Source organism: Danio rerio, chromosome 18, assembly GCF_049306965.1.
Source record: "Danio rerio strain Tuebingen ecotype United States chromosome 18, GRCz12tu, whole genome shotgun sequence".
NCBI classification, from domain to species: Eukaryota; Metazoa; Chordata; class Actinopteri; order Cypriniformes; family Danionidae; genus Danio; species Danio rerio.
The window spans coordinates 47,899,850-47,915,366 of record NC_133193.1 but is presented as its reverse complement, the minus strand read 5'-3'; the positions used below and the strand labels follow the sequence as shown (position 1 = coordinate 47,915,366).

The following is a 15,517-nucleotide window of genomic DNA, read 5'->3' as shown; positions in this document are numbered from 1 at the left end:
CTAGACATCTATTAAACACAAAATGACTGGGTTTTTATAATATTACAGTTTTTCACCATTTTGTTTAGCATGTTCAGCTACACTGTTAACATTTATCTTTGTTTTATCTTTGTCATAAACATTGCTAGGAGCGTTTATTTTCACTTTTCTAAGATACTTGACCTTTAACTCTGGCAATGGTTTGAAAAGTTGGTTATAAAACAAAAGGAGATATTGAAAAAAAATGAGAGCATTGTGGTTTCACTAATGGCATAACAGCAACATCAACAGTTTGCTGTAATTTTGAGAAAAGTGTTTGTTGTTTTTCACTCTAAAGCCTCCATACACACTGAAGTGTTTTTTATAATGCAAGGCCATAGCTATTATCTTCCCAGGGTAATTATCCCAAAGGTAATAATGTTATCTAGGTGTGTGAGAGCCACCCGTCAAAATGATTTATACGGGCCACCGTTCTTATTCTTCCCCCACTCATTTTATCACACACTTCAGAAATCACACACACACACACACACACACACACAGACACACTCTCTCTAACGCATAAAGGCTTTTACAGACTATTCTGCCCTGCCGGACACTTAAATTCATCAAATCGCTGAGACGGGCCATTTTCCTTCTGAGGCCGGTTGTTAATCTTCCAAACATTGCCATTCTTAGACATCAGGATGCGAATTTGGCCATCACATCACAGACTATCTCTTATGTTTGTTTAAATCAGATGTCTTCAAGAGGATGATTTATACTTCGATTAGAATTGCAGTGAAGATTCTGAACATTTCTGCAGAATATGCACAGCAACAGAGCAGAAACTCGAGCGTGTCTTTGCCCATCGTGTTGAAAAAATCTGCTCTCCGGTAAACAGAAATTAGGGAAAAAATAAACAAGCGGTCTAATAATTCAGGGGGGCTAATAATTCTGACTTCAGCTGCATATATACATACATATATATATATATATATATATATATATATATATATATATATATATATATATATATATATATATATATATATATATATATATATATATATATATGTTTTTTCTTTCTAATACTGTAACTATAATTAAAATTAAACAAAAAAAAAACTATTTCCAACCCTTGTTAATTAATCTAAAATATTACTGCCTCAGGTTTAAATAAATTAATATATAAATACTATTATATATTAATAATAGTGATTAAACTTAAATGTTTATTTCATATTTAATAAATTGGATACACTGTAAAAAAAAATCAGTTTTCTGTATTTTGTGATTCGTGTTTTTATTTTCCCCTGTTTATTTAAGCTTTTGATTTGCATTATGGGAGCTTCATCTTTCTTCCGGCAACTTTAAACCTTTAAAAGTCCAATATATATATATATATATATATATATATATATATATATATATATATATATATATATATATATATATATATATATATATATATATATATATATATATGTATACAGTACAAAAACCTTGTAATAAACTGTTTGTACATTTTCTGTTATTTTACACTCTTTTCCTCTATATATTTTTTCTTATACATTAGATTAATTTAAACAAAAAAAAATGTGAATAAAAGTCACTTTATTAAACTGTAGAGTTGAATTTTCAACATCAAAAGTCAACAGAGCAGAAATCAACATGCCATAATGCAATCCACAACCGTAAGTAAACAGAAAACACTTGTGAATCACAAAATACAGAATCTGTTAATTAACAGATATTTTTACAATATATATATATATAAAACACTCCTTAATGGAGTTAACCGCTGATAATCAATGTTTTGGGTTTATATCTGTACCTTTATTAAACTCTGCTACAGCCCAGCGTCCCTCCTGTCAGTCAGTCTGTCAGCTGATTGGCCAGAGCAGCGTCTCCTTCTCCCTCCTTTAAATGAAACTGGCGCCTGCGGGGGAAACCTGTGCCATTGCATGAGCTGCTCTCCGGCCTGCCAGCGTGATGGTCTGTGTCCGGGCCTGTCTGGATCCTCCTTGTCCCAGGTGTGTGTGCAAGCAGCCTTCATTACAGAGAGATTGGCCAGGTGGATGTGTGCGCGTGTGATTTCATTACCGTGAGATTGCTTTCTGAGACCAACACACACACACGACAGCCGGAAAAGGGATAAGAAGGGAAGTGCACAGCTGTGGTTGTCCCATGATCCGACGTGCTTTTCCATCTCTATTTCTGTGGTGAAATAGATGCAGGGGAAAGCAACTCAGACGACTACCTGCATGAGAAATGAGAAGGAAAGATGGTCAGATATTGGTGGTCAGCTAACAATACCGAAATAACCTAAACATAGATGCTTGAAATTGATTTTGAAGTGCAGAAATAGACTTTGGGCTCCATTTAATGATCTAGGCACAAAGTCTAAAGCACATGGCGTAAAATCATTAAGGGCATGTTTGAATCTACTTTTGCTATTTTAAGGATGGAAAAATACACTCTGCGCCCTGGCGCCTGGTCTAACAGGGTTTTGCTTATTCTCTTAATGAGCTCTGGGTGTGTTTTGAGCATAATGTGCATTGAACCCATTTAGTCTCTTCTCCCTTGAAGAGTCAGTTGTGTCAGACCATGGTGCATTTGCTATTTACATGGTGGACTTTGTGGAATAACTGAATCCTTCACTAGTGAGAAAACAGTTAAACAGACCATCTGCAGCGAGGATAAAGAATGAGCCTCCTCTATTCCAGCCTGATCCCACAAGAAAACGTAAGTATTTTACATTTGGCAGTTTAGTGGCTAATTCATACGAATTCGATTACGAGTACGATTTTAAAAAGGGTGGCGTGGCACCTAACCCCACCCCTAAACCCAACCGTCATTGTGGGATGAGCAAATAGTACTAAATTGTACGAATTAGATTGAACAAATTCATACGAATTAGCCACTAAATCAAAAAGTTACGAATTGCCATGAGATTGTGTTGTCTATTTAGCCTCTTTACTTTAACTCTCTACTTTACTCCTTTACTTTCGTGAATAAGCAAACAGTGCTGTACTCACTCTACTGAAGACATCCATTAGCCTACATATTTAATTTTGTTTGTTAAGGCAAAGATTTGTTTCAAAATTATTTCTAAATTCAGTTCTAATTTCCATCAAATAAATAAATGAACAATAATAATGAAGTGTGGTCAAAAAAGTGTGTTACATCCAAACACACGTCCTATTCTTATGCCCCACTTGGTCCAAAACCCAACAGGTGGTCAAATCTTAAGCTTGTTTTTATTAAAGCAAATATAAATATGCATATAATGGTAACACTTTACAATAAGGTTCATTAGCTAATGCATTTACTAACATGAACTAATCATGAACAACACATGTACAGCATTTATTAACCATAATTAAACATTTAAAAATGCATTGTTAACATCCAAGTCCATGCTTGTTAACATTAGTTAATACACCATGAGTTAACATGAACTAACAATGAACTATTGTATTTTCAATAACGAACATTGACTAACATGAACAAATACTGTAGTAAATGTATTGTTCATTGTTTGTTCATGTTAGTAAATGCATTAATTAACATTAACTAATGAACCTTATCGTAAAGTGTGACCCATATAATAAATAATACTGCTAATAATAATAATAACAACATTGTAATAATGCAAATTGTCATAAATAAACTGAAAAAAATGCTTCCTGAGATAGTCATGCAGGCAGTGGTTTTTATATTTATGTAGAAAATAGTAATTTATGTAATATTTTGATACTTTAATTTTTTTTCATTTGTAAAGATATTTGCGTATTGCTGTACATCCTGTGTGTATTAAGCAATGTGTAAGCGTTTAAGGCGCAACGGTTATGCACTGCAGTTAAGAGCAGCTTTCAGCTGGTCAATTGCATCTTCTATTTCAGTGCCTCAAAATTGCAAAGCACCAACAATGCGCCTTAACACACCTCCTTTCTAAACTGAAATACCCATGAGTCCACAAAGTGGTGCAAATGGATTTGCCATTTAAACAATGTGGTGCAAAACGTGAAAATTACTGCTGCGTTGAGCTGAAAATAGCCACAAATCGCGCCAAACATGTATTGCACAGGGTCCCCTTTATCTTTCGTTTGCACCACGTGATTTGCTTTTAGGAATTATTGGGGTTTTCTCAAGAAATTGTGCAATGTTTGTACTAGGGCCAAACTGAATCTGTAGACTATTTATGTTGTGTTATTTTAAAAAATGGTTTTAGGAGCTGAAACGTATCAAATAAAATGTAAAAAGAAGAACTTCATGAGGTTTAAAATGTAAATTCAATTAATAAGAACCACTTAATTAAAGTCAACAAAGTCTTTCAGATACAATATGAAAGTGTAATATATACACTAATAATAATTCACTAGAAAATGTTACTTTTACAAATTGCATTGGACAGAATACATCTTAACATTTACATATTATTGAGTAACATAACTATACATATATATATATATATATATATATATATATATATATATATATATATACTAGGGATGTAACGGTATCAGAATTTCACGGTACGGTAATACCTCGGTATCAATGTCACGGTACGGTATTTATTGAATCATTTACAGGAAAAAACAAAACTTATGAAAATACTCCAAAAAAGTGCCAAAAGTGTCAATGACATACAAATTAGCCATCTATCTGTAAGCTTTGAAACAGGAACTTCAATTTTAATAACAAAAAAAATATTAAACCATGTAAAAAAAAATTTAAGTTTTTAATTTAGTATTGTTGAAAACTCATCACATTCAACATTTAATCACTCACTCAATTAGATAGAGATGGGTTTAAAGGAAAATTATCATATAAATATAATCTGGTAAAAGCTGGTATCTCTGGGCATTTACAATGTCCCCTGCAACAGAAAAAAAAACCTCTCATTTGGTACTGAGGTTTCTGGGACAAGAGAGATATGACTTATATGACTTATTTCTTGAGCGCCGAAAACGGAGCTTTTTGAAAACGCTGGAGAGGCCGTTTTCATTCTAAAACGCTGCTGCTCCGTCTCAGTGTGGATGGGGAAAGACGGAGACATCTGAAAACGGAGGCGGGGCTGCAAACGTTCGCCTATCTGATTGGGGCTTTTCCTCAATATTAAGTAGCCCACACACAGTTCAGTCTTGCATCCTCTTCTTGTAAGTTAAGACTTCGCAAGTTTGATCAAGGCTGCAGTCTCCCCCTTCTCAGTTTGATATGGAAAACATACCGAGGACACGGGTAAATCTTCAAAGGGATCAGTGTACTTTATAAATTCATTCACATCACCCTGGCTACGTTGTTTCACTTTCTCATCAATAAAATGTAAACATGATATAAGGAACTGCCTATTTTCTTTTTAATATTAGCAACTTAACAGACAGCAGAAATGTTGAGGCGTCGTGCTGCATATATGAGCGTAATCTTCACTGTGTGCATATTTATAACAAAACGGAGCCTATAACAACTGCCTCCTTTCAATTTCAGTGAAAATACGAAACACACCCTCTCTTTTGCTGAATATCAGTTTTAATAATCGATAATTATAAAACCAAAACATGTTACCCGTGAACAAGTAACTTAATAGATTCCAATGACCAAAGTCAGGGAATTGGCCTATGTCGTTAGATAAAGACAACAAGATGAATGAAATATCACGTTTAGCAAATATAGCGAGATCAGATCCAGCGGGAGATGCTTGATGAGCAGTCCGACAAGCAGAGCTCTCATCTGGGTAGAAATGCTGGAGCGCTTGCCCGAGAGTGTGTGTGTGGTCACGTGATGTGCGTTTTCAGCGTTTTGGTGTGGACGGAGAGCTGTTCAGAAACGCTGGGTAAAACGCGAGTGTGGACGCGGATCGTTTTCATTCTACAACGCCGTTTTAAAACTAAAATGCACTCTTGTAAAAGGGGCCTTAGAGTTTTACAGCTCTTTTTGATCCCCGCTTCTAGCAGCACACTCCATTTCCGCATTACTGGATCTGTAGCGACAACAGACCGCAAGGGATGATGGGGATTGTAGTTTTCGCTACCTCCCTTTCGCTTCATTCGCCTGAGCAAATTTTCTTAGAAGACCTATAGTTTTACCGAGTCATGCGACTTCGGTAATATCGAAAAAAATTAATATTGCGGTATGACGGTATTTACAATACCGTTACATCCCTAATATATACACACACACACACACACACACACACACACACACACATACACAGTTGAAGTGAGAATTATTAGCTTAATACATAATTTACTTTGCTAATTATTTAATTTACCAAAACTAATTTACATGACAAGATTTAAACAAATAGCAACTTATTACCCAAAAATATTGCAATTACCTCAAAAATTGAAATATTGCATTTATTGTCCCTCGTGTGGCTTTAAACCTTTATGAATTTCTTCTGTTGAACACAAAAATAAAGTTATTTTAAAGAAAGCTGGTTGCATTGACTTCCATATTAGAAAAATATACATACAGTATATCGAAGACAATGAGTGCCATCAACCAGCATTTTTCCAAACATCTTTATTAATGTATCGAACAAAAGAAAGAAACTCATAAATATTATTAATCTAATTGAATTAAGTTCTATTTAGGAAGTGAAGGTGAGAAAATAATGACAGATTTAATTTTTGGTGAACTAGGATTTTTGCAAAAATGTAAACAAAATTTTTTTATTTAAACCTGCCAAGGAAAAGCATGAAATGATTAACCAATATCTGAATTTTGGAGCAGACATAGTATCTTTGGTAATAATGGCCCTTAGGATATAGTAAAAAGAAAACTCACATACTGAAAAATAAAATAAACTAAGAATTCTGTAACTCTTCAGCACAAATGGCACCATTTCCTCTCTAAACATTGATTTCCCAGTCCAGAAGTGCATTTAAAAATAGACCAAAAGAGTGTGTCTTGTGGTAAATATTTAATCACTCCACTTACTTAGACTTACGTGATTAATTATTCACAACAGAGCCATATACAAATTAAGTCTCCTGCCAATCACTGGGCTCCCTTGTGGAATGGGCGGTGTCTACAGAAAACCTTAACTTCCTCAGCTAGCAGATCACATGTAAACAATATGGCGGTCGGACTCGGCAACTAGGGCTGTCCTTAGGGATGCTTTTAAGAGGTTGTCTTTTCTAATTAAATGTCATTTTTTTTTTGTTTGTTTGTTTTATTGTTGAGCTACAAAAAAGCCAGCTTAAATTAAAGGCTAATAATTGTGACTTTAACTCATTATTTTTTCCAACTCTTTCCCAGGACAATGGCTTATAGAAAAAGGAAAATTCTGAGTATTATTTCAAAATAACTGAGTTTATTAATTCTGTTTAATAAGACGAAATTTTGAAGAAATAGCTGGAAAGCCTGTAACCACTGACTTACATAATATTTGATTTTGATATGAAGTAAATCAAAGGTTGTAGGTTTCCAGCTTTCTTCAAAATATCTTCCTTTGTGTTCAACAGAAAAAGAAACTCCAATGTTTGAAACCACTTAAGGATGAGTAAATAAACGCTCATTTTGGGTGAGCCATCCCTTAATGATAGGTTTTATTCAATAGGGTCTAGATTTTAAACTGTGAAATATATGTTCAACTTCAGAACAGTTTTTTTTTGTTTAAGCACTGCGACTCTCTCTTCTTGTGTTTTGAACTCATTGGTTGACAGTTCTGAAAGATCAACGAAAAGCCATGAACGAAGATGGCAAGTAACACCAAGAATAAAGTAAAGAAGCAGACTGCTGTTTTCAGAAAAATGTAAGATGTGCATGGATACACCAAAACTAAAGAGAAGAGATTTGCAGAAGAATGAGGCTTTGAGTGGAGAGCAGGACGTCTAATCCACACTCGTTCCCTTCATAAGCATCGCTCATGTCTGACGAATGACCCTCAACGGAGCGCCTCTGGGACAGAGATGTCATCAAACTGCTGTGCTAAATCATGAACACCATCACTCACCTTCAAATCTCCAGTCCACAGGCTAACAGCACCTCAGAGGGGAAGCCCCGGCTTCATGGCACTCACTATTTTAGATAAGAAAAATTAGATTTTTGACCCCTCTAATCTTCCTGAGTCTGCTGAAGTGTATCCTTTCCTGCCTAGAGGTAACGATAAACCTGGCCCCGTCTAAAGATAGACTAAAGTCATTTACTTCAGCAGCGAAACAGACAGCTCTTAGATTTGAATCTGAGGAGTTGAGGGCTTTTTATTTGAAATGTGGGCCCTGCGGCAAAAATGCCACGAGCACGAACAAAATTGACCAAAAAAAATGTCCCACGGTTTAAAAATCAGGGTCAAAAAACTATTACGACAGTCAGGATTTAAATGAAATGTGTGTCAGTTCATAGTATTTCGTTTAGATTTGCACAGGTTGCATGAGATTTCTTTTACATACAGTTGGAATCGGAGTTGTTAGCCTTCCTGAATTAAAAGCCCTCTGTATATTTTTCTCTCAATTTCTGTTTAACGGAAAGATTTTTTTTTCAACACATTTCTAAACATATTAGTTTTAATAACTCATTTACTAATAACTGATTTATTAATATTAGTCTAAATAATAAATAATAATATTTGACCAGATATTTTTCAAGATGCTAGTATTCAGCTTAAAGTAATATTTTAAGGCTTCACTACAGTAGGTTAATCAGGCAAGTTAGGATATTAGGGAATCATTGTATAAGGATGGTTTGCTCTGAAAACAATCAATAAAAAAATATTGCTTAAGGGGGCTAATAGTATTGACCTTAAAACGGTTTAAAAAAAACTAAAAACTGTTTTATTCTAGCCAAAATAAAACAAGTAAGACTTTCTCCAGAAAAAAGGAAATACTGTGAAAAATTCCTTGCTCTCTTAAACATCACTTGGGAAATATTTTAAAAATAAAAAACTATCAAATCATATTATCAATTTCTGTTGTAACAGTCAATCTGTGGGTTTAGATACTGCTGATCTCACAAGTAAAATGTAATTTTTGTCTGTTTAGCATGCGAGTTCAGTTGTATGTAAATGTATGATTTTTAAAAGGAGGTGTGGGACCGAAACCCAACCGTAATTGGGAGATAAGAAAATCATACTGAATTGTACCAATGAATGTTCCTTTTACAAAAACAGTGAGGAATCCCTCTGTCACTTATTTGTTGATTGTCAGAATGAACAATTATTTTTGGAAAGACTTTCTAATTGTTCTGCTGAAATTAATATGTTGATAACACTGAATGCAAAAGATTTGTTATTTTAAAAAATTACGATAAAAAAGTGCAATTTTGTTAATTTTATTATTTTAAATGGTCAATTCTTTATCCACAACTTTCAAAATCCCCTCTTTATAAGGTTTTTGTTAGCGAACTTCCTCTTTTAATGAAGTCTCTCAAAGCTGTGAAAAATGTTATAGCTCTGTCTAGTTTAAGTTATTATGATTTTACATGTGGCGTCTTGTGAATGTCTTCTATTTGTTTTTTGTTTTATTAAACAAACATTATATAAAAAAAAGTAATTAAACCTGGACGGTAAATACACACACACAGAGAATAACAATCAAAAACAAAGTTTTACATAATCACTGATTCAAATAAATGCGTGTGGATCTTTTTTGTTCTTTACAATTGATCAAAATGACATCAAAAATACCCTATTTACTACCCTATTTAGTACCCTACCCTATTTATTTGCGATCTTTCTTCAAGTTCCTACTCTTATGATGCATAATTTAATGGTGCATGTCTTGTGGTCTATCCCAGTTGTAAGAACAGCAAATAATAACTTGACTTCTAGTTGATCATTTGGAAAAGTGGCAGATGGTAGATTTTTCAGATGAATCATCTGTTGAACTGTATTCCACATCAAGTTTCCAGCAAGCAAAAAAGGTCAAGGTGCTCCAGGATTGGCCAGCCTAGTCACCAGACATCAACATTATTGAGCATGACTGGGGTAAGATGAAGGAGGAGGCATTGAAGATGAATCCAAAGTATCTTGATAACCTCTGGGAGACCTGCAAAGATGTTTTCTTTGCCATTCCAGATGACTTTACTAATAAGTGATTTGAGTCATTGCAGAGATGTATGGATGCAGTCCTCCAAGCTCATGGGAGCCATACACAATATTCTTTCTTTCTCCACTGCAGCATGACTTTATATTCTATACTGTACATTACATCTGTTAAGTGACCAGACTTTTGTCTAAGCAAAGTCAGACCTTACTGACCTAAATAAATCATTAAAAATCAAGGCATGATCATATTTTATTTTATTTTGGTAAAGTAAACGTAATCTAGAGACCTTTGCCCTTCATATAGGCCACTTCGGATACCGAACCATCAACTAGAAGTCAAGTTATTATTTGCTGTTCCTAAAACTTTTGTGAGGACAAGACCTTTGTCAGGTGGTGTATTGGAGGAAATAACTAAATATTTCATTCACATTTCATATGTCATTTAAAATTACATTCTTGTTTCAAATTTAGATGGATTGGTGATGTGAATTGGTGGGCATTTAAACTGATGTTGTGGCTAGATTTAAACAATGACACAGTAAAGTCATTACTTTTTAAGACCCGCTTAAGCACTTAGAATGGCATCTTCATCCTTCCAGTATGCACAGGGGATAAAACAGAGGGATCAACTACTAAATTAAATCTCTAGTTTTTGATTAAGACTAAATTAATCAGGGCAGTAGTGAACTCTATGCCAATCATATTCAAACTGCATCATAAGCACGCAAGATATTAAAACTGAATTCAGAGAGGAATTATTTTTAAATGCTCTCTCTGAACCGTACCTTGGAGGTTTAGGAGAGAAATAAAGAGCCTGCATAAATAAACAATAATAATATCATCAGTGTACATGTGCAAAGCGAGTCAAGCCCCTCTAACTGTGTCCCGTCACATCACGTTACTTCCCAGAATGCCTCCAAAATGTTTTCAGCACTCATAATTAGCCGTGAGATTCAGAAGCAAGCGGATAACCAATCTGCTAAAGGACGAGGATTCGTGTCCTTTAGTAAAAATAGCTTCAAACTGTCTTTACACACTGAGATGAGATCTAATGAGCAGGATTAAAGGCATAGTTCACCTATGACAGTTCTTGCTTTTAGTTTTGCTCACCAAGGCTGAATTAATAATAGTAATAGTGATCTTGTGATTTATCATTACGATTTAAAATACAAATGGTCCTTTAGGAATGCTTCTGAAATGCTGATTTGCTGTAATAATGCTTCTTATTGTGGTTTGTTTGTACATGTTTTGTGTTAAAACTGATTATCATCCATAATTCTTTGATGAATACAACATTTAATGAACAGCATTTGTGGCTCAGTGTCGCCTCATAGCAAGAAGGTCATGGGTTTGAGTCTCGGCTGGGCCAGTTGACATTTCTGTGTGGAGTTTGCATGTTCTCCCAGTGTTTGTGTGGGTTTCCTCCGGGTGCTCCGGTTTCCCCCACAGACAAGACATGTGCTATAGGTCAATTGGATGAGCTAAATTGGCTGTAGTGTATAAGTGTGTGTGAAAGGGAGAGTGTATGGGTGTTTCCAATGGGTTGCGGCTGGAAAGGCATCCGCTGCCTAAAACATATGCCGGAATAGTTTGCGACAACGCCCCCTGCCAACACCGCCCACTGTTCGGTTCGCTATAACCAACCAACCAACCAACCTCCCCCCCCCCTTTAAATTGTAAAAAATATATACGTGAATTTTCCGTATTTTGTGCTTCGTGTTTTTATTTTTCCATGTTTATTTATATTTTTGCATTGTGGATCTTTCAACAACTTTTAACTTTGACTTTTACTAACATTTCTAATAGTTTAAAGTGATTTATTGTCTGGATTGGTGTTGTTTATTGCTACAAAAACTTTGTAATAAACATGCCAATTTTATGACATTTTACAGACTTATTTCTTCATATTTTATTTCTTAAACATATTAGTTGAATATTCAACATCAAAAGTTCTCAAAGCGCTACAGCATCGCCCACGTACATATTTCTGGAAAGATGTCTAAAAGATGGTAGTACCATTTTCTTGCTTTATAAGGGTTTAGAACAGGTAAAGAGTCCATTATTCTAAATGCAAATTAAATAAAATCAAGAAGTGTGTGACAAATGTCAGTTTTTAGATTCCAACCCAAATTACAGAGTTTCTAAAACAAAATATTCCAAGTTTTTTCGGATACGTTAGACCAGTGGTCACCAAACTTGTTCCTGGAGGGCCGGTGTCCTGCAGATTTTTGCTCCAACCCTAATCAAACACACCTGAACAAGCTAATCAAGGTCTTACTTGGTTTACTTGAAACAGCAGTCAGGTGTGCTAAGGCAAGTTGGAGCTAAACCCTGGAGAGACACCGGCCCTCCAGGACCAGGATTGGTGACCCTTGCGTTAGACATTCCGATTGAACCAGATCCTATAGTAATTTTATGTGGAGTTTTCGAAGAATTTTTGAGAATTACACGGGTACAACAACAGTTTGTTTAATATGGGTTGATCTCTGCCAAAAAGAAAAAAAACGTATTCTTTTGTTTTGGAAAAAAAAAAAAAAGTTCCAACTATTAAATTATGGCTGACGGAGTAAACGGGTAGATTAAATCTGGAAAAAATCTGGTATACCCTAATAGATAAAATTTTGTTATTTGAAAAAATGTGGTCATCTTTTATGTCCTTTCTACAAACTTGAGATCAATATGTTTACTGTGACTTTAGTACCTACGTTTACCATTGGATAGCACTGGTGTGTGGTTGGCTGAGGTAAAGTATGTTTAATTTTTGTTTAATTATTACTTTTATGACTTTTTTTTTTTGTCTTGGGGCTTGGGTTAACCTCTAATTGTTAAAATGTGAGTGCATTTGTATTTACAAGTGAATGTCAGCTAAAATTTCTAGTAAGCAAAATATTTAAAGCAAAAGTCGACAGAGCACAGATCAACATGCCAAACTGCAATTCACCACTGTAAATAAACGAAACAACACTTGTGAATCACAAAATACTGATATACTGTTATTTAACAGATATTTATACAGTGTATAAATGCACATGTAATGGAAGAAGGACTGCTTTTTTACTCTTCTTTTTAAAAACCTGCACCTCAAATCAGCTCCAGCACTATTATGTATTCAGATTGATATCCGATTTATATTTCAGATTTATGTCCGTAATGCTGAATCAAAATTAATCCATGCCTTATTCTATAAATAAGCCGAGCTAGCCTCATTCTCTCTTGATATCAAATGTCTATAATCCACTCTCCTGATGTTATCCCATCACATTCATCAGCTGATGATCTTCATTTCTGTTCATATCTGGATCTCCACCGGCATGCCAGCTGCTTTCTGTTGTTCTGCCAATAAACACAGGGCACGCTCGGACAGAGATGCTTGAATTTATCAGTTTTTTGCATCCTCTAGTGTTCAGTTATTAACATAAAAAAATGGACCGTTAGCCTTTTAAAGAAATGAAAGTGGATTGCTGCTATAAACGCATATGCTCAATTAATTCTAGTTCATTTGAAGGAGCTGATTATGATGATGGTTGTGGGCTATATTCAATTTTGGGTCACGCATCTAGAGGTTTTCTAATCCCTGACTGTGCTGTTGACCCGTCGAGGAGCTTTTACAAGATTAGCAGTTCAAAGACAGAAAATGTTCAGAGGAGAAGACTAGAAAACTACTTAGGGCATCCTGTAAATACAGTAAAACTTAATGTTGGACTATAATTGTAGTCCAAAACAATATGTATTATACAATGTTAACCCTAATGTGCTGTTGGGGATGTTTTCATCCACTCTGGGGTGATTTTGAGTCTTAATTTGTCCATAACTTTTTCTGTTTCAGCTAGCAGAAGGACTTTTGGTGACACCTTTTTTTGACACATATTTTGAGAAAATGCTTGGGTTTGTTTTTTTTTAACTCAGCAATACACGCTGGGCATATTCACTAAACTTTTGTTTTGTTAGGGATGAAAACTGTTGTAAAAATTCATCAGATAAATATTTGTAAAAAAATTTTTGCAGAGATCTGTTAATCAACCTTAGTCCTGTCCTGATCAAAACTACTAAATTGCTTAGAAATTAAACGATTTTAACTTGCCAAATTTATAAATGATATCACTGATTTAATGAAAAAGTATAAGTATAAAAAGTATTGTGAACTGGACTGGATTTTTTTTACCTTTTTATCAAAGTCTGAACTGCTGTGTGACAGATATTTTTCAGCAGTGACGGAAAAATCTGAAGGTGATCCGTCATTTGAGGGTGATCTATTGTAATTTGTAGCTAACTGTAATTTATATATATATATATATATATATATATATATATATATATATATATATATATATATATATATATATATATAAATCCTACAAATCATCATGCATATATATATAATCATGTAATCATCATACATATATATATATAAATCCTACAAAATTACAAAGTTCGAACCAACACAAAAAAGACAGTGATCGTAACAATGATAATAATGTAATGATCAGGTTAAAAAATATAATAAACACATATAAAACAGGAAAAAAGGGGGAAAAAAAGAGGAGAAATTTTTTTATAAACATATAAAAATAACGCAAATAAAGTAAGAGGAAAGATGGACTTATGTGTCTGTGATATTTTCAAAATAATTGTCATAATAATCTAAGAATCTATTACTTTTCTTGTTTTTAACCAGTCCAAGAGATTTAATAAAACATCATTTTCAATTTAAAAAAAACGTGAAGGCTGCGAATACAATAATTTTTTGTTTGTGAATAAAATATTTCCCATACAAAATAAAAAAAGGTTATATATTATAATAACGCAGTTCTCTATGGTTTTCCCTTTATAGAAACAAACAATATCTTGTAGTTGGAAGGGGCTGGGGGAAGCAAAGTATTTACCCATATGAAGATATAAGCTATTCCAAAAGCTTTTTGTGTTTTCAGACTAAAAAAATGTGTGAATCAGGCTTTCGTTCTTAATTTTACAAAATGTGCAGATTGCTAGGATATAAATATGTTACTCCCCCCATGGTCACGTAAAAGTATTAAATACCAAACTGTGATCTATTGAATGAGCACTGTGCTGCGTCCGACAGATCGCACTATTGTGCTTTTTTCCTTCTTTTTCATTATCTTATAACATATTTTAACACATTTTTATCTGTTTTATCTATTTTTTTTATTCTTATTTTGATAATTCTTATTATTTGTTTTGATTTTTATTATTTGTTTTCATTTTCTTTTACTTGTCGCTTTTATTCTTGTTTATGTAAAGCACTTTGAATTGCCACTGTGTATGAAATGTGCTATATAAATAAACTTGCCTTGCCTATTGTAAAATAAATTACCTGCAAAAGGTTCTTAGTAACAGTCGAGGAATCCATTGATTCTTGACGCTTCTCTTTCTCGCATTTTCCATCAAGGCTGCAAAGTGGCATTGTGAATGAAGCTCCAGGTGACTGTAAACCTGCACAAGAGAACGTTTGACGTTTATGGACAAGCACATGGACAAAATATAAACAAACATGGACACAATAGTACATGGACAACATATAAGCAAAGTTACGTCTGTACATCATTA

General features: G+C 34.1%; 1 protein-coding gene across 3 annotated transcripts in view; it reads right to left on the bottom strand.

The window, feature by feature from the left end:
- The window catches only part of large2 (LARGE xylosyl- and glucuronyltransferase 2), a 333,000-nt gene that overhangs the window by 317,359 nt on the left and 124 nt on the right, over nucleotides 1–15,517 (bottom strand). For 2 of the 3 annotated variants that reach the window (XM_073929039.1, XM_073929040.1), the window contains exons 2-3: nucleotides 15,285–15,403; nucleotides 1,796–2,221 (exon numbers count right to left, since the gene is read on the bottom strand). The gene's annotated coding sequence lies outside the window, so the exon portion shown is untranslated. The remainder of the gene's footprint in view (nucleotides 1–1,795; nucleotides 2,222–15,284; nucleotides 15,404–15,517) is intronic. The other variant, XM_017351916.4, reaches the window with a different exon arrangement.